This window comes from Trichechus manatus, unplaced genomic scaffold (assembly GCF_000243295.1).
Source record: "Trichechus manatus latirostris isolate Lorelei unplaced genomic scaffold, TriManLat1.0 scaffold00080, whole genome shotgun sequence".
In the NCBI taxonomy this organism is placed as follows: Eukaryota; Metazoa; Chordata; class Mammalia; order Sirenia; family Trichechidae; genus Trichechus; species Trichechus manatus.
In genome coordinates, this window is record NW_004444016.1 from 6,665,644 (window position 1) to 6,688,973 (window position 23,330).

The following is a 23,330-nucleotide window of genomic DNA, read 5'->3' on the forward strand; positions in this document are numbered from 1 at the left end:
CTTCTAACTGTGAGAGTATTGTACTTTTTGAGCCCTAGGTAGGTTGTCAGGAGAAATGGATTATTTCTAAATTATAGTTGGGATGCTTATAAACTGTCCCAGTTAACATGAAACTCTGGTTTTTGTCTCAGTCTGGTGTATGGCACCTTTAACATCCAGTAGATAGGTTTTAATAGAAGAACTTTCTTTAGTTTGTAAATCTTTTGAGTTATGAACACATCTTTCCTCGCTTTTGAATCAGGAATAAGCATCTTGTATTGCCCCGTAGCAAATTGTCGCTAGTGTTAAGGGCGCATTTCCTTTTGATTCTTCCTTTCCCCTTTGTGAAGCACTCTTTATTTCAAGTGATGGGTTATTTTGGTGGATGTGCTGTTATACAAAAGACAACAGCTTTTTAATATGAAAATAAGTGAAGGTAGCAAACTGAGCTATCCAGCCAAGCAGAGAAAATAGATTTTTTGGGGGGTGTATGCTTAGATGAAAACTGGCTCTGTCTGAGCCCTCTGTACCCCACAAAAGCCTTCCTTGAAAGCCTTTCTCTGGTAATGTAACCTGAGTTAGCCAAGACTAGTGTAAGTGGTTAGTATTCAGGCCCTCTGAATATTTCCAGATCAATTCCTGGGATGGGCTTAGAAATAGGAAAACTGGCCTGGGTACTAGCTTTATTCCTTTGTCATGCTTAATATTCATGAAACAAATTCATTTCCTCATTGTTGTTATATATTACCTTAGTCAATATAAGTGGGAAAGCTCAAAGGTTAGGAATGACCAAAGTCTCTAAGGCCTTTGGCCTCAGTGGCTGAATGTGTAATACAGCTACCAGCCAGCTTTGCCCTTTCTCAATGACTACTCCTGGACTGGTTGAGCAGAGTTAGACATTTTTGCAATGAGTGATCACTTTTCATTTTTTTAATTATTTGTGGAGCTGCATCTGATCAGAGGTAAAGTGTAATCTGCCTCTTAGCAGATACAAAACTAAATGAACACCCAGTGCCAAGACAGCAGCTTAATTGTTTTCAATTGAGTGGGTTTTCTGTTTGTTTTTCTTTTGTTTGAAAATGGGGATTGTAAGATGTTACTGGTACAGTGGCGTTTTCCAAGGCTGAGGCACCCGATCACCCCAGAGTGTACTCTGAAAACAAACGGTTGATCACCTTTGGAAAGGCCAAGGAGAAGCCACTGAGTGCCCAAGCCAGGCTTCCAGTGCATGCTGTACATAGAAGAGCAGCCACCAGCCTTGGTGAATGTACTATGTTCCTTTTCAAACTTCTCAAGGATTTGAGGGGTGACAACTGCCATTTTCCCAGGCATCTCTCTCTCTCTGCCCTAAGCCACTTGTTCTCAAGAGTTCTCCTATTTGAGCTTCCTCCTAATTAAAAATCTTGAATCTTATGAAGTAGTCTCCCCTCCCCCAATTGTAGAGCTGCTGAAGAACATGAGTGAGTGGAGCTCAGGGTTTAGTTTTGCCGACCTCAGACCAGCTTTCTCAGGTTTGAAGTTCTCCATAGGAAGTGTGGGTCACTTTGGAGCTCCTTCCTGGGCCTTCTAACTTGAAGGCTCCTAGAAATAACCCACAAATACAGTCAGACATTTGGGCTCCAGAACCATCATCTCAGGTGAGAGAGGTGTCACATGCTGGAGATAGCTGACAAAAGCTAGGCTGCCTACCTGACAGCAGGAGTGTGTGGAGCTTCTCCCAGCTAATTTAGGGGTAATATTGGTTAGGTCCTTCTGGTCAGTCTCCCTCCCTCCCAGCAGCATCGCTGCCATCTTTGAAGATGTGGTTACCTGCAGGGTAATGCACTAAAAGTTGTGGTCAGCTGGCCTTACTTCAGAGGACACCCAGGGCTGCCAGTGACCTACAGAGTGACACAAGGAACCAGAAGAACCAAGGCTTTCCCAGACCTTGCCAGAGAAGTTGAACTTTGTGGAAGGATGGTTCCAGGTAATCTCAGCCTTGTACTAGTCTCTTGGGACATCCAGCCTTCCTTTGGAGGGGATAAGAGGGTTGCATAAGAGAAGGTGGGGAAAGTTCTGGTCTAAACTAGTTAGAATGGGCACTCCTTTTTGAAGTTTTCGGATTTGTATGTTAGGGAGGGGCAGAGTTCTTTTGTGATTTCTTCCCTAACACACTGTCCCTGGGTTGATGCCTGCTCAGCCTGCCCCCTGCCACTCAAGGATGACTCAGGTGACAGAGGTGAATGGGGTTAGGTTTCTGAGTCCATAGTTGGAGGAGAGGACTGAAATGCGTTTGCCTGGATAGGGAGAGGGAGATGGCCCTGTTATCTGAGTGCGTGCTAGTGCCTTAGTGGCCAGCAGAGGGCAATGGCGACCCACAACTCTTAACAACTGAGGTGTGTGGTCAGTGAATTGCAAGGACAGAACCTGAGAGAGGCTTTTGTTGAGATGGGGATGCCTGGTTTGGGCTTAGCTTTGTTCACAACTTGTCCAGAACTGGATGGGCCAGTGCCTAGTTCAGCCATACAGTGAGAGAATAGGTTAGTGACTTGTATTCCAGAACTGTCAATCCACCAGTTTCCCTCCCCTCCCCATTGCTGTAGTAACCATATCCCTGTGTGTGGACAGGCTCAGTAGGATCCAAGTCAGGGCCTTTGCCCACCTGGCTGCAGATTGCATGGGGGCAAAGGTCTGTCTCCATTGCTGCATGTGAATAAGGGAATTCTCATATTTCTAGCAACTCTGCCTGGTGCCCACTGCTGTATTTTCCCAGGGGCAGGCAATCCCTGTGCCCCCAGCCAACTAGCCTAGTCTCCCTTACCTGCCCCCCTTTCTCTGGGGAACCAGAACATGGCCCTTCATACCCTATCGATTAGAGGCCTCAGGTGAAGAGGAACAGAGTTGGGAGCTGGTAAAATAGGGCCTGGGAAATGTTCTTCCCCTGTCCTGTGTTTTGGGGCCTCAGACTCCCCTGTCTTCCTGCCCAACAGCTGTGAACCTCCAGGGCCACCACCCGGAAGCTAGCTGCCTCTTCATGGGGAATTCTTTGAAATTCCAGGCTTGGCCATCTGGGTATGCAAATATCTCCAGATTTGCTGAGCCCACCAACTGGCTGTACCCCAGGCAGGGCTGTGAGAATTAACCTCTACTATCCCCAGATGGGGAAAGCTGCCTTGGGGCTGTTGGTGCTGGGAACACAGGCTTTCCCCTGCTGGGAAGAATCTAAAGGGAGGGTCTCATGGTTCCCTAGGTCCTGCTCCAGTTCCTAACTATATGAGGGGTTTGGCATCCAAAGGGTGAGTCAGGAGATCCCTTGTGTGCCCGTTCTGGGTTGTGAGGCTCTGGCCCTAAGAAAGCCCCTGGAATGAGGAGGGAAGTCTTGAGGCTAGCCTGGCTAGAGGTGTGGGGGCTACCTGTAGGGAAAATTCCTACCATGTGACACGCAGGCAATCGACCTGGGGCTTAGGCAGCCCAGAGTAGGGCCAGCAGCCTGGCCCCCAGAATGCCTTGCTCTCCCGCAGGCCTCCCCCTGGGGCTGGTTATCTGGCTGCAGCAGGAGGAATGTGTGCTCTGAGAGGGAGGGGTGGGAGTGTCAGGGTCAGGGCAGAAACCTGGGAATGTAGACTCCAGGCCTGCCTCTGTCCCTGTTGGAGGAAGGGAGCCATGGAGAATGTGGCTGACAAGGCCCCAGGCGTAGGAGAATGTTGGCCTGCCTGTATGTTGAGTTCGTGCAGGAGGGGGCTGCTCCGGTGTGCAGGAGCTTATGAGAGAGTGAGAATTGTGAGCATGAACATTCCTTAGTGTTTATGCATATGGGTGTGAGTAGAAGGCTTTGTAGCCTTTGAAGAACAGGGGTTGGTTCTGAGTTTGAATCACAGGTCCCTTGACTTTTTAGTTGTATAATCTTGGGCAACTAATTTATCTGTTCTTTGCTTTGATTTTCTCATCTAGAACATGGGCACTTGCCCCCCTTAGCCTGGCTCACAGGCAATGCTTGGTGGAAGGATGGCTGTTTTCAAATTAAAGGATTGTGGCTGTGAGTGCTTACGCGTTCAGGGAGGTGGACATGGACAGTGGGACATTTTTCCTGGATTTCTGTACAAGCCAGAGTTTTGTTCCTCTTTGAACAGGACCAGCTCCTTTAGGGCCCATGGCTCACATAGCCATTTGGCAAGGTCTGCAAGAGTTTGCCCACAAACAGGGTGGGTAGGCAGATGGATGGACATGCCTGGCCAGCCTGCGTGCCCCTTCCCAGCCGCTGTCTGTCCCTCTGCTTGTGCTTCTCTTGGAGGACAAAAGCAAAGTCCAGCTGCCTCTCTGGTGAATAAAAGCCTAGAGATGGGGGTGGTGGGAGGAGTTGCCTCTGGTTGCCTTGGGGGAGGGTAAGGGTGCTGTGGTAGGAGGCCAGACTGCCCCCAGCTGTTCCTCAGCCTTGCCTGATGGGTAAGTGGGAGGGAGGGCCATATGGGTGATTGCCACCCTCCTCACAGGCCACCTAGCGGTTCCACTACTCTCTCCCTAGTCAGAGAAGGTCTGTGTCTATGGGGGAGGGGTGGTATTAGGGGCTTGAATCAGTGGTCAGTTGGGTTCTGGACACAGGTTGGGGTGTTAACCAAGGTCACCTAGCCAGGTAAAACTGAGGAATGTTGGGAGCCTTCCAGCTGGAACCTTTAGGGGGAGCTCTCTAGCTACAAGGGATTCCTGGATATCCCTGGGAGGGCCTAGGCCTGAACAGGTCAGGGCTACAGCTGGCTTTGCACTAGAACCACAGGAGTGGCTCATGAGAGTGTGTTGAAGGAATGATGAATGTTCCCATGCACATGCACTGCTGGGAATTAAGGGGTAGGGTGGGGCGGCGGGGGGATTGCTGAGGTCTTGGATTCTACTTTGAATTTGGAATGAGGAAAGTCTGGGGGCTCTGGAGCTGATACCTCAGTTTCTCCTAGGGGAAATGGAGGGAGGGGCTGACCAGGGACGGTCCTTAAGGAACTTAAGTGTGAGGCTCTGGGACCCTGTGTAACTGGGTGGGTGACTGTTGGGAGGGAGGGCATGCTTTGTGTTCCCACAGCTTTGTGAGAGTGGGGCCAGTAGCTTTGCACTAGTTGAGTCACACCTGGTGAGAGATGGAGGGGAGCGGTTCACCACCAGTGTCCTAGAATGTTAAGTGTCACATACACATACTGCTGCCCATGTGTGGGATTTGCGAGTGGGTGTGGCTGTGTACTGAGGAAAGTGATGTTGTGTTGCTACTACGTGGTGTCCCAGGTGTGTGTAATGGCAGAACCAGTTTTGCTGCTGGATCAAATCAGATTCCTGGGAGAGGAATGGACCAACCTGGAGAGAGAGATGCTATTAAGTAGTTATAGTCATTATATTGATATGACTTATTAGTATATAACCTTTAACACTGACCCCAAGACCCCCGTGTTTTGAACACTTAACCATGTGTCATTTAATTGCCAGAACACTGTAAATGCAGTGTTTATTGTGCCATGTTGGCTGGGGCACATTTGTATTCATGTTGGGGGATTTGATACAGCTGCACGCACGTTTTAGTTGTTGGGGTGCAACCTGTGGTAATATGTGGCCCTGTTGTATACCTGGGCTGTTGATCCTGTTGTGTTGCCAAGATGGGCCACCAAGTTGTGTTGTTGGATAATGTGAGACCCAACTTGACAATGTGAGGTGGAGGTGATGTATAATCTGGCTGTATGACTTTTTTCTTTTGTTGTGTGACTTTGTTGTGCAGCCAGCATGTGTAGCTACTGTTGTATGGTTGAGACCAGCTAGTGGAATGTATGACTTATTTTGTGATTTTCCTGGTGATCTTTCATGTGTCCAGTGTAGGGCCATCATTCATGGTGGTGTGAGACCCTGTTGGAGTGGAGTGAGCTGATAATGTGGTACAGTATGGACTGATTTTATTGTTACGTGCCTATGATCCTATTTTGTGTCCATATGAACCAGTTGTCTGACGCCGTTGTGTCCTAACGAGTCAGAGACTGTCGCGGTGTGATGTTAATTCCGTATGGTGAGTGTACCTCCTTTGTGGTGTTAGTGGCCCACAGTGGTGGTGTTTCCCTGTATGGATTGTGTGTCTGTGTGACCCCGCAGTGCCCCGTTGCGGGTCTGTGTGTTGTTTGACCTCCGCCGCAGGTGCCCCCCCGTCGCCCCTCCCCCACACCGTCCGCCCGCGCCTCGCGGCAATCGATCGCCATTGATTGTCCCTGACGAGCTGCTCCACTTTCCAGCCAATGTCAGGAGGGGGGATCTCCGCCGCCCTGGCGGTGTCATTTCCACACACACCCTGGGCCGCCGCCAGCGCGGGCGCCTCCAAGAGCCGGCCTGGAGAGCCTGGACCGCGGACCGGACCGCCCACGCCGGGCAAGGACGTGCGAGGACGTCCCCGACGGCATGGCCCGACCTCCACCAGCCCGGCCTGCAGCCCTGAGTCCTGGCCCCCCTTCCCTGGTGGATGGCCGTTGTTGCCACACGCGTTTGAGCTGGACCCGGGTGGTGTCGGTGGGGGCGCGGGGGCTGTTTCCGGCGGGCGGAGGCGCCAGCGAGCCAACTTTGCTGTGGCCCAAACAGATGCTAATGATTTTCCGGGAGGCGCCGGTTATCTCTGGCCCCAGCCGGCCAGTGCGGAGGAGGGGGGGGGGTGGGGGGGAGTGGGGGGGGTTGCGGGGGCACAGACACCTCCTCGCTGGCCCTACGGATTGGACCACCGGCCCCGAGTGGACAGTGGGGGTTGCGGGCTGCCCCGGGCGCCCCCGGAACTGTGGCTCCGTGAGAATGTTTGCCTTTTCTTTGCCCGGTATGCTGCTGCCTCCTCTTCCTGAGCCCCTTTTCTCAAAGCCCCCCTTTCCCCCCATGCAGGGCAAACTGGGGTGCAGAGAAACCCAGCCCAAGGTCACACTCATCCAGCGCCTGTTAGGCAGAGTGGGTTACCCTCTCTGAGAGCCACTCCGTCGGGGACTCACAGCCCTCCTCGCTCCCCCCTCACCCAGGGGCCGGAACCAGTTTCCAGACTCTCCGGTGGAAGTGCTGACGTGGCTCTGGGCAGCTGTCTGGGGCCGGGAAGCAGGGCAGATGTCACGGAGCCCAGGGGAGGAGGCGGCTCCGTGGGGAGGGTGGGCAGGGCCTCTGGCCGGGTGGGACACGCCCCCTTCCCCGAGGCTCTGGCTGAAACACAGCCGTAGGCCGGGCTGCCCCACCTCGAATCTGGCTCCAGCTCCGCTGTGTGGCTGTGACAAATGCTGCAACCTCTCTGGGCCTCTTCCTCTCCTGTCAGGGAGGATAATAACAGCACCTGCTTTGGAATGGACGTGAGCCTCAAGTGAGAGCAGAGGCACACAAAGCCCCCAGCCCAGTGCTGGGCACACTACACAGTTCCTGCTCAATAAATATCAGCTATTATTATTGGTGTTGACTTTGCAAGTAGAAACTTGGTGTGTCCAAAGGCGAAACTGAGTCCTGAGGGTGCCAGTTTGCTTCTTCAGAGGTCATTCCACCCAGCCTCCTGCCTCGTTGCCCCTAGCCCTCTGCATTTCTCATGCCTGTCTAGCTTGGTGTCTTCTCGCTGCAGTGTCAGCCCCTTTCTCAACTCTGTCTGCTGCCAAGCTGCCCTCCTCCGTGTAGTTCCTTCCTGTCTGGCTGCCACATTGGGTCCCTGGAGCAGCACAGCCGCCCGGGAACAGCAATCGATGGGGCGGAACAGCCTCCCTGACAGATGGACCCACGGAGGCTGGGCTGCTTCAGCAGAGTCTCCCTAGGAAACCGGAGACAGGAGACAACCACCATGGCTGCCTCCTAAATAGAAGTGGGAGGGGGTAAGGGGAGGGGGAGGAGGAGGCCAGGGCTTCCAAACAACCCTGGGCTGGGCCAGCTCTGTGGAGATGGGCCTAGAGGGTCAGGGCAGCCCTTTGCCCTTTTGCAAAGGCCCAGAATCCTCCTGGAGAGAGGACTCAATAGAGCTTGCTAGGTGGGATGTATCTGAGTCCCCCACCATGGACAGGTGAAGAGCTTTGCCAGGCCCCCCATCGTGGGCACTTTTTCTAACAAACCCAGAGGCTAGTGGGTGTGTAGATGGGTAGATCAGTCTCCTACCACACTCCTCAGGCCACAAGAGGCCTTTGAAGCCAGAGTGGCAGAAGGGACCCCTCTGCTAGTGGGCGTGAGAGACAAGATCCTTGACCCCTGGGGGGCGGTGCAGGGGGACAGAGTCCCACCAGACTCCCAGATTATCCAAGGATGTTCTTCCCAGGGTTTAACCAGCACCATTGACATTTTGGCCAGGAAATTCTGTGTCCTGTGAATTGTAGGATATCTAGCACCATCCCTGGCCTTTACCCATTAGATGCAAGTAACAGAGCAGTTGTGACAACCCAAAATGTCTCCAGACATTGCCAGATATCCCCAAGGAGGCAAAATCAGCCCTGGCTGAGAACCACTGGTCTAACCTCAGGACCAGCCCCCTGGGGTGGTGAGGGTGACCAGGACTCCATGGGGATGCCAAAGATCCTCTGCAATAGTGGGGGGGGGGGATTTCCAAAACAGCCCTGTCCCCAGCTGTCTCAGACCCAGAATGGTTGGAGCGTCCCCTCCCCCACGGTCCTAACTGCCAGGTTGGAGCGAAACATGCTTGCCTGAGATGGCAGGATTGTTGGCGTCACTGCTCAGCTGTGCCAGGCTTGGTGCCAACACCTCACTGCTGAGGCCACGCGGCATGGGGGTGGGGGAGTGGGCAGGGTCATGGGGGGCACTCGGCTGCCTGGGCTGCCTTCTGTCCAGCTAGCTTGGGGTGGGAGAAGACAGCATGAATGGTCAGCCTTGGTACCCTGTTGCCTCCCTTTAGGCCAGTGTTAGGCTGGGGGTCGGACTGGCAGGCCTCAGAGCCAGTGGGGGCTACTGCTGGGAGAGGAGGATTGTGGACAGAAGTCCAGTGGGCCCGGCCAGCTGACAGCTGGGCCACCTGAGCACCAAGCTGATGGCTAGCCTTTCCAGGAAGACGGAAGAGAGGCAGGCACTGTGAGCTTGCTAAATGGTGCCAAGGCCTCCAACTCTCAGTCCTTGAACCAGAGGATTGAGGAGGGGTCTCCCTCTGAGGTCATTTCCTTCCTCTTCTGCCCAGGCGCTCAGGGAAAAGCTTTCTAGTGCACAGTTTCACTGCTGAGAAGTCCCTACTTCTATCTAACCTACTTCCTTTCCTCCTATAGCATCAGCTCTATACTGGCCTGCATACTCAGCCCCTGCAGAGACAGGGCTCAACATTGCAGGCCCTCTGGACAGGGTGTGCCCTCTTTCCTGGGGAAGAAAACTCTCATCCATGGAAAAAATCTCAGAATACAAGTCACTGGGTTCTTGCGTGGGTGGAGGGATGGGGGCACCTAAGTGGGCAAGGCTGGGGGATGGAGAGGAGTATTGGTGCCAGTTGACAGACCAAGGCCCACAGAGGGCAGGAGTGCCTCAAGACATACTAAACTAGCACCAGCCTCGGGGGTCCCGGGGTGGGGAGGTGGGCAGTGGCTTTGTAACCAGAGATGGGCTGGGCCAGCTGAGGAGGCAGCTTGAGGCTAGGGTTTAAAATAGCACCTTGGCCTGGCCTGGATCGGGTTCGGGTCACCCAAAAGGCAGCAGGGCCACCATCATCCGGCTCAAGTTTCTTACCTTCCCTGATGATTTGGCTGCAGAGTGGGGGGGACCCAGGCACTGCCAGTATAGCCCCCTGACCAGGCCCTGGCCTGCCTCCCCCACTCCCCCCATGGAACAGGCTTGCCTCAGCTGAATCCTGCTGCCCTCCCTCCTTTTCAGTAAACATTTATTTAGCACCAACTGGGGACCAGGCCTTGGACAGAGCATGGAGATGAGTAAGGCCTTGTCCCTGTCCTGGCCTTTAGGAGGGGGTGAGGGATCAGTACTCAGCAGAGACCCCTCCCCTCACTGATGTTCTAGCCTAACCCTGAAAGTCCTTGGCATGGGGGAAGCAAGGGGCAGAAAGGACCCCAGAGGCTGCAACAAGAGGCAGGAGGGTTAAACCTCAGGTAAGCCTTCCACCTGGAAAATGGAGGTGGCTACAGTGGGGAGAGGGAAATGTCCTCTGAAAAATTAAAGATCTTCCCTGAAAACTGCCCAGGAGGGTTGCTCTGCCAGGGTTCCCTGGGGAAATGACCTGTCCCCTGGCCGAGGCAGAGTCTAGAGGCCTAAGATAACGGATCTAGGGATGCACATCTGGGTATGCATATGGAGGTCATTCCAGCCACTCTCCTGTGTCCCAGTAGGGTGTCCACTTTTCCTCTGGTCAACCCAAGGAAGAGAAAAAGGGGTTGATGATTAAAAAGAGGGGTCCCCTTTAGTTTTTCAAGGGAAGTCAGTAGTTCTAGCCCTGCCACACTTGATTATACTGTTGGAGGAAAAAGTGACTGAACAATAAAAAGTTCTAGCTAACCATAATCCCTCCTGCTCCACTTTTCCTTGCTAGAGTCTCTGGGCCCCTGGGGTCAGTGGCAGCCTCGGGGCAGTGGCCTCTGGGACCTGGCAGGTAAGGGTCCTCTTCACTTTCTGCTCTTTTCCCAGCCCTGGGTCTGTGGGTGAGAGAGGAGGCCAAGCCAGCTCAGGGCCCAGTCCCCTCTCCCTAATTCTGCAGCAACGGCCTGCCCTCCTGACAGACCTCACATATATCTACAAAAGCATCTTGTATATCTCAGTGATTTCTCAACAGCCCCCGGCTGAAGTATGCCCAGTTTAGCCATGTCGTAGGTAACTTTATATTTCCTTGGGGAATCATTTCACTTACGAATCTTTTCTGAATCTGCAGTCTCGATTAAAAGTTGATGTTTTTTTCTCAGTCTCCTTGGCTTCTGAGATGCCTCCCTCCCTAGCGAAAAGGGCGGTAGCACCATCAATCCTCCCTCATTAGCCTGTCGGGGGCAGAATTCTTCTAACGGGGAGTTGCTGGGGGCAGTGGGGACAACAATCAAGCCTTCCCAGTGGTAGCACCTGAGGGTAAGGGGGGCATTGCCCATTTTCTGCCCATATACACTCCCATACCTGCCCCCATATCACAGCCCCCCCCCAAACAATCTTACACTGCAGAGGCGGGGGTGTCTAGCCCATTATGCTTTTAGAATGTCTCCTCACCTGTAGCTTAGGAATTTGAGGAGGTAAGCTGCCTGTCCTGGGTGGCACAAACCGTTAAGTACTCGACTACTAGTTTGGCGATTCAAACCCACCCAGAGGCTCCTCAGAGGACAGACCTGGTGATCTGCTTCCAAAAGGTCACAGCCTTGAAAACCCTATGGAGCAGTTCTGCTCTGCATACATGGGATCACCTGAGTTGGAATTGACTGCAACTAACAGGCCAAACAGAATAGGGCTCAAGGGCTCAGCTTGAGAGCACAAAACTGGTTCAAATCCTAACACTGTTCTTGTACAGCTGCCTCAGACTAAGTAAGTCACTACCCCTCTCAGAGCCTTGGTTTCCTTGTTTGCAAAATGGGAATGCGATTGCCAAACAGATTACCAGGCAGGTAAAGGGTTTACTTAGCACAATGCCTCCACAAAGGCTGCCGCCTCTATTTACTCCCCCTGGGGGATCCCAGCACCAGGAAGCAGGGTTGGAGCCATGCAGAGGGTCCTATCCCAGTTCTGAACAGTAGTTCTATTCCTCACCCCACTCATTATCCAGTCCTGGTGATACCCGTTAAGGTGGGTGGGCGTGGCATAATTATCCCCATAAGGTGAATAGAAGGTCCTGAGGGGTCAGGACTGGCCCAGGAGGCCCACCCAGAGCTCCTGACTCTGCTCTGAGACGAAAAGGTCAGGGTTGCAACTGGAAGGCTGAAGAGCAGACTTGGGTGAGAAGCTCTCTGAACTTAAAGGGAAAGGCAGTCCCCAGAGACACCCCCCTTGCACCCGCCGTCCTGATAGTTGGGGGAGGGACTTGCTCAGGTGCTGGGATCTCTAGCTCTAACCTCTGACTTCTGGCCTGGGGGGTGGGCACTCTGAGGGCCAGAGTCACGACTGGGGGTGGGGCCGAGGGGATCCGGCAGCTCCTGGAGTTAACGATTTACAAGGGCCCCCTTCCTGAGGCCTCCCTCCTCCCAGGCCCGGCGGGCAACCCGTGACTGCCCAGGTGGTGAGACACAGAACCAGTCCCGCCAGTTCAAAGAGCAGTTCTTCCAGGGCCCACCCGCAGGACTGCCGAGCACCCTCTGCAGTGTGAAGGGGAAGGCAGAGTAGGTATTGGAGGAGGGTGTGATCTCCTCCCTCATCTGAGAAGAGAAACCTGGGCCACGTTTTCAGAAGACCCAGTGTGAGGGGCATTTGTGACCCTGCTCTGCCCTCTGTACCCCACCCCTCTACCTCTAGCAGGCCTCCCCATGCCACCCCACCCGCACCTGCAGGTCTTGGGTTGGGCACCTTCAGGCCGGGCTGGCTGCTTGCTGCCCCAGGACACCCCTCCGTTTGGGCCTGGTCTGGAGCCTCCATGTTTAGGGTGCTGCACCCTCCCCCAGCTACTTCCCTTCCCCTCAGCAACTGTTCCAGTCCTGGCCCCTCTTCCTGATCCTGGGGACCCTGAGCTGTTGCTGAGCTGAGCTTTGGCCTTGGGGAGCAGTCACGCCCACCAGATTGAACAGAGGACACAGCGGGACCACGATTGCACCTAGAGAAGCTAAGGGTTACTGTCAGGGGCATGACGCCCTCAAACTCTCCCCACTCCCCCCAGCCAATATGGGCTGAGTTCCCTGTGCCTGGCAGAGAATGAAGCTGTGTCTGTGGTTATTTGTGGCATGTGCCTGGGCAAGGGGAAATTCAGAGTGAGTGAGCTTGTATGTGTGTGTACGCGTGTGCACTCGTGTGTTTTGGCCTGGTCTCTGTTCCTTCCTGCCCTCTGACCCCAGAGTCATTTTGTTCTGAGTCTGGAGGGCTGGAGTCCCCCTTCTGCCCTCCTCCTCTCCCCCCTGTTTACACAGCTCAGGGCCAGGCTTGGGCCACCAAACTGAATTCTCTGGGAGTGGGCAGATCTTGGCCACTTAAGAAACAGACCTGGCTTTTCTGAAATTTTTCTCTAGCTTCACAGCTCTTCCCCCTTCAAAGGTTAGTTTTAGAGGGTGGGGGGGTGGGGAAGACCTAAGGTCCCATGGTCAATATGTGGGGCTGAGCCCCCAAAGGCCTGGGCTCACTGCTGGGGCACTCAACCCCCTCCCTTCCTCTCCCCATGTTTGCACCCTGGCTGCCCTGGGATTTTGGCTGAGGTCACAGTCCAGCCTGACTCCAGATTCTAGGGGAGGCTGACACTGGTACGCTGACCACCACCTGGTCACCACCTAAGGAAGTAACCCTCCCTCAGTAGGCAGGGCTCCAAACACCCTTGCTCCTGTCTTTTATAATACAGGTGAGTGAGTGGGGCCCAGAGAGGGGTAGACATTAGGCTGGGCCCCAGATTGGCCATCTTTATTGGAAACCCGAACTCCTACACTCCTCTCCATGCAGATATTTGCCATTCACTGGATATTTGATCAATGACGAACATTAGCTGATAAATGATGGTCACGGAAAAGGCAGATCCCTCCAACAAGACATGAATTTAAGTCCTGACTTTTCTACTTTGTGACCTTGGGCAGGTGTCTGATCCTCATCTTTGTCGTATGTATAATGGAGATAATTGTTTTGAGGATTAAATGAACAAATGCACAGAAAGCAATTCTTATGGTGCCTGACACACAGTGAGTGCTCAGAAAGATGTTGGCTACTGTTATTATCGGTGCCTCGTTAGTGCCAAGCTTCAGGTCCAGGGCTGGAAATATGAAGTGTAGGAGACTCTCTACTCTCAAAGAACTTTCAGGGTGGTGGTAATGGAAGGGCAGGGGACAGATGAGCAAATAAAAGCTATTTCTATGCAATGTGGTCACTGTGGCCATAGGACGGGACAGATGGGGCCAAAGCTAGGACACAATACAGCTGTGCAGTGCATGCACTGCAAAAGGTACCTGGCAAAGGGGTCTTGGAAGGCTGAAAGGTAATCCATGACCTGCCGTGTGGGTTACCTGCCTAAGTAAAGGGGATACCTTTTTGTAACTTGCACAAGGCTACTAGTGGCCCTGTGGGTATGGGCCAAACTCAGGCTGGAAGTGGCAGTCAGAGAAGGTTCCCAGTGGAGGTGATACATGCTCTTGGTCTTCAATGAGGAGTTCACTAGGTGAGCTTGATTAAGGGCTTTCTGGGCGGAGGGAACAGTATACGCAAAGTCATAAAACCCAAAGGGGAATCTTGGGGTGCTCCCGTGTTGGGTGGTTGTTGTCCCGGGAGCTGCAGAGGAGTGGGGCTAATTAGGGAAGCCAGGCTGGGTGGGGGTAGGGGCTCGGGTTCTGAGGAACAACTGCAAGGTGTGAAACAGGTGAGGCCCAGGTCAGATCTGTATGGAAGACGCTTCACTAGGGTGGTGAATCTCCTCAGGGGTAAGGAGAACAACTTTGGCACCAGTCTTGCCTCAGTTTCCTTATCTGAAAAATGGGGATGCTATTACTACTGGGGCTGATATGAGGATTAAATGAGATAATGCACCCTAACTTTAGCACAATGTCCAGGGTAAGGGCTTCATAAATGCCAACCATGGATATTATCACCAAGATCCAGAAGAGAGAAGGGAGTGTGACCCTTCCCAGAAGATAGGGCCCTCTGGGAAGGTGGATGCTGGGTCTCCCTTCCCCACCAAAGGTGCTGGAGACTTAAGGAACTTGCTTCCTGACACAGTAGCTGATTGATTGGTTGAGAGAACTCGGCAGAGACTTGAATAACAACGTGAGACTTAAGTATTTCTTTTTGGTGGCAGGGAGAGGGGAGGGAATAGTGAATCATGGAAGCAGGGAGTTGGGGTAGGGATGGTTCCCCCGAAGAGCAGGGATCCCCACTCCAGCCTTCTCGGGTGTCCCCCATCGTCTCACTTGTCATCTGTGTAGTTGGTTTGCACATGACATTTCCTATTCATTTTCCGTTTTCAACGTGGACCATTATATCCTTCTGCTCCCTGGTTCCTACCTGGGCTGGATAGGTGAGGCTTCGGAGTCTCCCCCCAATTCTTAGTTTCCAGGGGACAAGAAGACTCCAACATCCACCCACTCCACCCTCTAAAATGGACCCAGCATATGCCAGCATCTCCTCCCTGGGGAAGCTGGTCCCCATTGGGATCACCTGGCTCCTCCATTGCAGCCTGCTGCCCCTTGACCTTTGCCCTCCTTAGTTGGGGGGTGGGCAGAAGCCATTAAAAAAAGTGGATTATTAAACAGCAATTCCCTGAGGCTACCCGAAGAGCCCTGGTTGCTCAGTGGTTAAAGCACTCGGCTGCTAACCCAAAGGTCAGCAGTTCCAACCATGTGGCAGTCTACTTCCGTAATGATTTATAGCTTTGGAAACCCTATGGGGCAGCTCTACTCTGTCCTATAGGGTCTCTATGAGTTGGAATTGACTCCACAGCTCTGGGATGTTTTTGGATCCACCCTCCCCCATGGGAATTTTTCAGGTGTACCCTGGGCTTTGAGAGCCCTGCAGGACTAAATTTCACTTCTTGGGTCCTGGTCCTCCCAGGCCTGCTGCTGACTTTCAAGGGAATAGGACCCCTTCACAGTCTGTGCCTCAGCTTCCCAGCAAAGATAGATGGGGTGGGTTAAATGCTTGGCGATTCTGAAGCATATAGACCTGAGACTTGGCCTCAATTTTCCTTGTATGGGTCGGTGCCTGGCACTCAAGGTGGGGCCCAGAATATCTAACTTTAAGGGTGATAATCTGGGGGGTGTTCACTTGTCTCCAAACTGTGTTTCCATAGTAAGCACACTGCTTTTATACACATAGTATGCTTGTTTGGGGTGGCTTTGAGGAGGGCTGCTGAAGAGGAGGAGAGAGGCTAAACAACCACCCCTCAGGAGCCATTCCTTGGCACGTCTCAGCATTTTCAGAAGGAAGGAATTGGCTGGGAAGGGGTGTGCACCATGTCTGGGGAAGAGTCACTCCCTGTGGCCTGGGAAGTCAGGAGGGGGAGAGAAACCACACAGGAGGAGAAAAGCTCTGTCCTGTGACACCCCTCACCCCCCACACCCCACATAGAAGGCTTGTAGAATGGGCACCAAAGGCCAGCTCCCTGGAGACCCATCCTCCCCTCCACCCCCAGGCCTGCCTCAGAGACAGCCAGGCCTCGAAGGGAGAGGAAGCGGTGAGGTGGAAGACAGTTTCGCTTCTCCTACAGAGGCCAACCTTGTGGCTGGAGACGCCTGGGTCGCCGCAGTTAACTCCCCGTTATCTGGGCCCCAATCAGTCGCAGGCTGTAACGTTTAACCCTAGGCGAACTTCCCCAACTGCCTTGCCCCTCCCCAGCTTGGGCCTCAGGTCTCAGGGCTGCGTTTTTTCTCCTTTGAGGAGGAAGGTCTGCCTTGCTGCACAAACCCGCCCCCATGAATTCCAGAGAACTGGAGAAATCTTCCACTTTGGAATTATCTGCAGTTTGGAATTATGTGAGCCCAAGGCTCACCCTATGCTCTCCCCCCCGACCCCCCCAGGTCGCTAGAGGAAGACATCGCAGCCTTAGGATTATTCTGAGCCGGGCAGATGAGACGGCATTGAGTGAGGGTAAAGATGCGCAGGCCCAAATTTGTCCCCACTGGGTGCCTACTCCGCAGGGCTTGGGTTTCCTTTGCTCTTTCAACCAGTTATCTATTGAGTGCTGCTCTATGCCAGGCACTGTTTCAGACTCAGCTAGTCGACCACGGTCTCAGGGCACCACAATCTAGTCGCACGAGCCCCAGACTCAGAGCTTGGGTTGACGCCTGCGTAGGAGGCAAAACGTCCTTTCTTGGGTCAGTTTCCTCATCTGTGAAATAGGGACAAGAATCTCCGCCCCTCTTCTCCCGGGACCTCGTGCCCACTAAAGCCCAGAAAGCGCTTTGGAAAGGGTGGGGTCTTTGAATCTGCGTCTGGCTCCATAATCTGTCCGCTAGGAGTCTCCGGCTCGACGCGCACCTGGCTGAGGGGCGTCGCTAAACCCTCCCTCCGGGTCCCCGTAGTTTTGCGCCCCGCCAAAACGGGGACAGAGGGATGGCAGATTTCCCTGAAAGGTGCGTTTCCAAGCCCAGGCATCCCTCATAAAAGTCGGGAGGTCCTCTTATTTTCTGTAAAGTTGCAGAAAAAGAGGTGAAGACGGGGCACGCAGGGGAGCCGAGCCTGCGCCGATCTCGTTAGGGCGCGGGAAGATTGAGGCGCCGCGGCTGCGGCTCTGGCCTCAGAGCCTGCGGCGTCCAAGTGGCCAGAGCTGCACTGGGAGAGAGGCGGAGGGAGGAGGGAGGGGAGCGGAGGTGGAAAGGGGGGGAGGAAGAGGGAGCGGTGAGTCCGGTCCGGGTTTTGCCGGCAGCCCCCGGGCAGCGTTCAGAGCTCCTGCCCGGGCGGGCGCGCGGCAGCGGCGGCAGAGGCGGCGGAGCCTGAGCGGGGATGTAGAGGCGGCGGCAGGGGCGGCAGGGGCGGCAGGGGCGGCAGCAAAGGCGGCTGCGAGAGCAGAGCCCGAGCCGAGCTAGAAAAGCGGCGGAGCCTCGCGCCCCGACGCCTGCCCCGTGTCCCAGCCCAGCCCAGCCCGCTCCCGGCCATGCGCGCCGCCTGCTGAGTCCGGACGCCGCACGCTGCGCCCTCGGCCCGCCGCGCCGCGCTCCCCTCGGGGGTGATTAGTTGCTTTTCGTTGTTTTTTAATTTGGGTCGCGGGGAGGGGGAGGAGGGGCAGGTGCTGCAGGCTCCCCCCCCCCTCCCCGCCTCGGGCCAGCGGCGGCGGCTCGACTCGAGCTCCGGACCCAGGCACCGCGGGAGTGGAGCGCGCGGCGGCGGCGGTGGTGCCCAGATCTGAGCGCAGCTGCTCGCCCCGCCCCTCCCCCTCGGCCTCGCGGCGGCGGCGGCGGCAGCAGTGGAGGCTTGGACGACTCGGAGAGACGGTAGGTGTCGGGCCACGGCCCTCCCCCGACCCCCCCGGAGGCCAGCCCCCTCCTCTTCCCCGCCTCCCTCCTTCTCCTCCCCCGGGGCTCGGTGCGCGGCCGGGGCCGGAGTTCGCTGCAAGTCGGAGGAAAGTTTGGCGGCGCGGGCTCCCCCGAAGTTCAGGTGCGGAGAGCCAGGGATAGGGAAGGAGGGGCCCGTGTTTGGGAGGAGCGGGGGGCCCCCGTAGCCTGAGCTGCGGAGCCCTGGAGACTGGGAGCCCTAGCGCGGGTGATCGCTCGGCGGTCGCTGTTATCCCCAAGCCTCCCCAAGCCGCAGTCTGCTCGGTCGCAGATCACTGAGTTCAGACAAAAAGAGGGGTTTTAGGGTCGGGGACGGCGGGTTGGGCTCCGTGGAGTGGGGCCGTGGCTCTCCCCGCGGAGTGCCACCCCCTCCCCTGTTACTCCAGCTTGCGAGCGCTGGGGCGACAGGAGCCCCAGGTTCTCACCTCCCTGTGTTGAGCCGGCGCTCCGCCTGCGGGGGCGGCTGCTTGGATATCTGCGGCACACACTCCTCCCATCAGAACCCCACTCTCAGCCTTGTGTTTTGGGGGCGACAGTAACTGCTTTGAGCGCCCTCCACCACGTGTGGCTGAGCCTCTGGAGGAGGCGGCGGCCACTTCTGCATTTCCCCTCTAGCTCCTCGCCCCCGCTGCCCGCGGGGTGCCTGGCGGGCTGTTCAAGTTTGACCTTTTTTTTTCTGAGTAGCACCTCCACCACCACCGCGCCCCGCGGCCTCCCTCTCCCTTCCTCTCCAGCGTTGGGGAGTCTTTCGAGCTGTCTCCCGAGCCCCGCGTGAGCCAAGCAGCGTGCAAGGCAAGGGTGGGAGAATGGGGGTGTTCCCTTAGCTGCAGAGCTGGAAGGAGGGTGCGTCCCAGGCTTCTGCCACGCTGCCCTGGCCCCAAATTTACCCCTGAAGTTCGCCCCCCCCCAATCTCCCTCCCTTTCGCTTCCCCGGAGCGAGGGGCCGAACCGCAGCGAAAGGAATGTGTTAATTTTCTTACTGGGGGAAGTTGTCCTCGCCCGGAATGGGCTGCTTTCCGGCGGGGAGCGCGGGGTGCGCCTGGCTTTGTTTATTTGTAGGATAGACAGAAAGTGAGTGACCCCGGTTTTTAAATGGGGGGCCACCTACGGAACCTGTCAGAAGAGCTGAACTGCCCAATCGGGGAGCAAGGTCGCTTTCTTTTCCCTCCCTACGGGAATTGGAAGGGGTGCACAGTTTGGCTCGTGCCACTGGTTGCAAAGCGGCACCCGCAGATTTGGGAGGTTCCGTAGTGACTCATCCAGAGAGACCCGCTCCTTCTTCATGCCCCCTGCAACGGGGGTCTAAAAGGTTGGCAGCCGCGCCCTGCTTTGCCCCCTGGGCCCTGAGTGGTCTGAGAGCCACATCTTCAGATTACTGGGGCGGGGGCGGGGCGGGGGCTGAAGGAAGGTCCGGGGGACCAATCTTTCAAAGCCCCCCTCGCCTTTTCCTTTCGCGGTAGGCTCTGTTTGAAGCCCTTGGTTTTGTGGTGGGCCCAGTTCGCCCCCACCCCCGCGTTTGCCCAGGAAGCGCTGGGGAAAGGGGCGTGTATGATCACTCGTCCCTCGCCCCCGCCGGAGCCGCCCCAGGGCCGCGGGCAAACAGAGTCCCTTTCAAGTTTTCCGCTGGGGCCGCCTGGCCGGGGCTGCGAGCGGACTTGTTTGGAGCGCGATTTGAACGCCCGGCGCCACCTCAGCTTCCCCGGCCCGCGGGGGTGGGGGGCGTCCGTCCCTACAACTGGGAGCATTTAGTTAAACGTTTTTAGGGGATGTATTGGTCTAAGTTTGAACTGATTCCCCTCTCGAAAGACCCCCCCACCCCACCCTGGGTTCCAACTGCCACTGGAAACCCAGGAACTGGGACCCGAAGCCCCCTTCCAGATCTCTTTTTGAGAACCGTACGGGGAGACTGAGGCCCGTGCTGCCGGTAACTGCGTAGTGTTGATTTAGCAGTTTCCCTGGATGAGACTCAAGCAGGAGTTGAAAGGGAGGGGGTGCGATCCGCTCTGCAGCTGTCACCCCCCTCCCAGAACGGAAATTGTCTTCTCTCCTTGGTGAGGAGGGAGAGAGGGGGTGTCGTGTGATTTTAGCCCCAGTAAGGGGTGGAAATATCTGAGGCAGGTTGGCCTATGAATCCTCAGTCAACCCTGGGGAGCTTGGTAGAAACCCACCCCCCACCCTCATCACCGCAGGAGCTGGGGCTCTCCCAGAGATGCCCCTAACTAGCCTTGTGCCTCCCTCTCCCATGCCACCTCCCCCACCGCCCAAAGTGGGGGCAAAGGTTCCTCTGCAGAAGACAGACCCTTGGCTGGCTGACTGTCTGCTGGGGCCTTATTTATGTGTGTATTTGGTACCGGCTGTTTTCCCGGCTCAGCAGGTGACCCTGGCCCAGGCCTCCTATCTCTCCCCCGACAAAGCCTGTTGACTTACTGGTGGGCCAGTGTCCTCATCTTTATCATGTGGGGCCTGGAATGTCCACTCGGCTGGGCTGGGCTGGGCTAGGGTGGGTGGGGGAAGGGGAGGTGAGAATTCTGCATCCAGGGCCCAGGAGATCACAGTCCAATGTCCCATGGGCTCCCACTGGGATCCCCAACTCCTTGCTGCTTCTTTATAGCTTTTTACCTGCCTTCTACCCATTTGGCAAGTATGAAACTGATGACCATAGGGATGTGGAAGGCAGAGCTGCGTCTGGGTAAGGAACCAAGTCTCTGGGAACTAATTACTCCACCTTCAGGACCCCACCTAGTTATTTATGGGAGAATGGACTGTACCTATAAAGCTTACTGGAGATGGACTCTCCCTGGCAAGCTGGGAAGGGTGTAGAATGGGCTGAGGTCAGCTGGCATTCCAGGGTGTAGGATGAGATGAAGGGACTGAGGGAGATACGGGTAAGCCAGCTAACAGGACTGCTTAATGGGGTGACCATTAAGTCAGAGCTAACTGTAAGCATGGCGCCCTGGAGTGGCTGCTTCCTTTGGCCTTTGCCCTTTGATGCCTTCCCTGAACATGCTTTAGTTGGCTAAGGATGGAGGTGCTTACTTACTGTTATTACTACTATTATTGCCCACTCTTTATGTGTAATTCATGCATTAATTGACCCAATATGTATTTATGAGAACCTACTGTGGTCAGTCCCTAGTCTTCCTGGGATGCAGAAATGAATCCCTCAGTTCCTGCTCTGGAGGCAGGCCTAGGGTGGAAGCTCCGCCCTCTGTCCCACCCCCTTGGGTCCTGATTGGGGCTTTCCCACTTTTCTGGGGTTCTCCCTGTCTTACACCCCACAACAGGTAGGTAGGTAGGGGTGTGTGTGTGTCTGTGTGTGTGTCCATGTGTCTGTGTATGTCTGTGTGTGTGTGTGTGTGTGTTGTCCTTGATTAAGTGTATTAATAGTTAAACTGTCTCATAGCTGGAGCTCACCAGACCACAAAAAGCCTCCCTGGTTACTCACGCGCTACTGCCCAACAAGAATATCCCACTAGTTTTTTTCTGCTTTCTCTCTTACTTCCCCCTCAATTCCCCCTCGACTGTGAGTTCACCCTCCTAGGATGTGGGCAGTAAGAAAGAACTGCCCCTTCAAAGACCCAGGAATCTCCAACCACTCCACCTGCCGTAAAGTTAAATGCAGCGTCAGCAGACAAGTGGGGTTGTGTGTGGGTACTAGTCTAGGATGTGCGAATCTGGATGGCATGTGTGCTTATGACTCTGGACATGTGTATCTATAAGTTGTGCATCTGTATCTGTCAATCTGTGTTTTTTTTTTTTTTGTGTGTGTGTGTGTGTGTGTGTGTCTTGGAGTGTGGGAGTTGGACATGCATGTGGATGTGAACCAGGGCATCTGTACCTGTGTATCTAGGAGTGTATCTGTGCATGATCTGTGTACCTGTGTGTTTGTGAATCTGAGAGTGTATATCTGAAAGCTGGATATGTCCCTGTGAGTCGGGGGGAATGTGTATATTTTGTGAGTAGTATGTACTTGAATTTCGGAGTGTGTGTGTTTGTGATTTATGTTATCTGTGTGTTTTGTGTATGCTTATAAATCTGGGAGTGTCTTGACTCCCTGAGTGGTGTGTATCTGAATTCTGAATGTGTGTGTGAATCTGGAAGTGGGCATATCTGAGCAATGTGGACAGTGGTCTCTGTTGGTCTATCTTCCATGGCTGGTGTCTGTGGATTTCTTTATCTGTACCTCTGTTTGCCAGTCTGTCTTTCTGAGTCTCTCCCTTGTTGGTTGAGGCATTGAGTGTGTAAGTGTTTGAAGCATCAAACTTCTCCCACCCGGTCCTTCCCCTCCCCACCCTTCCCTTGCAATAACTGGGCAGCCTCCCCGTCTGCCTGGTCTGCCTGGTCTGCCTGGTCTGTCTGCCTGCCTGCCTGCCTGCCTGCCTGCCTGCCTGCCTGCCTTCCAGGAGTTTTGGAAGCCTTGGAGGGAGACAGGCTGGGGCCGGGGTGACAGCGCGTATCCACCGCGATGGCAGCCTGTGATTACGGGAATAAAAGGATTTAAGGTCATGGGTTTTTTTTTCCTGTCGTTTGGTGTTTTTTCTCCCCCTTTGGTAGAACTGTTGGCAGCAAAGGGCCAGGGCTTGTGTCTGCAGGTTGGGAAGTCTGTCCCCATGCAAGTGAGCATGGATATGTGAGGTTTACCTGGGCGCGTGAGCACATGTGTGTATACACATGAGCAAAGCCTGTGAGAGGGGTGCACCTGTCTGCTTGCTGTTTGTGTGAGAGTCCACAGGGCTGTTCCCTGGGGAAGAATTCCGAGGAAAATTTCTTGCTTCTGAGTGTCATGTGGAGCTGGAACCCTGCAATCCTGTGTGTGCTGAGGAGCAGTCTGGCCTGAACCCTTGTCTGCTCCCAGCTGGGTGTCTCTGGCCAGGGATTGTCGAGGCCCAGTCACCTGGACCAGGCCACATCTCGGGGTGTCAGTGCCCCTGGCCTCCCTCCAGCCCCTGTAATTGCATTCTGCTGCCTAATCCCCTGCCAGCTCAATTAGATCACAAATTCTTCTTCATTTCCTGCCTCTGATGCTGGCCTCCCTCTGGGCTCACAGGGCCTGGGAGGGTGGGGATCCAGCCATCCCCTCTGCCAGCACTGGGGGCTCTGGAGGGGTGATTAGCTCCTGGCACACTGGCCTGGGAGCTCAGGTTGAAACCCTGGGGACCAAGGGGACAGGACCGCACTGGCCTTCTTTGAGCCAGCCTCAGTATTCCCATCCTGGGGATGAGGTGAGAGGCTTGTGTTACCTGGTACTGGTGCTCTGGGTAGGCCAGGCCCCTGCATAGCACCTTCCGCCTGCCCCCACAAACTGCCCTCCTCCTGTGCCCTGAGCACTTGCTGGCCACCACCCAGCAC

At 55.0% G+C, this 23,330-nt stretch overlaps 1 protein-coding gene across 1 annotated transcript in view; it reads left to right on the top strand.

Annotated features, from left to right (window-relative positions):
• Nucleotides 1-17,343: 17,343 nt before the first annotated feature.
• The window catches only part of CXXC5 (CXXC finger protein 5), a 35,520-nt gene continuing 29,533 nt past the window's right edge, over nt 17,344-23,330 (top strand). The window contains exon 1 of the mRNA XM_004381064.2: nt 17,344-17,921. The gene's annotated coding sequence lies outside the window, so the exon portion shown is untranslated. The remainder of the gene's footprint in view (nt 17,922-23,330) is intronic.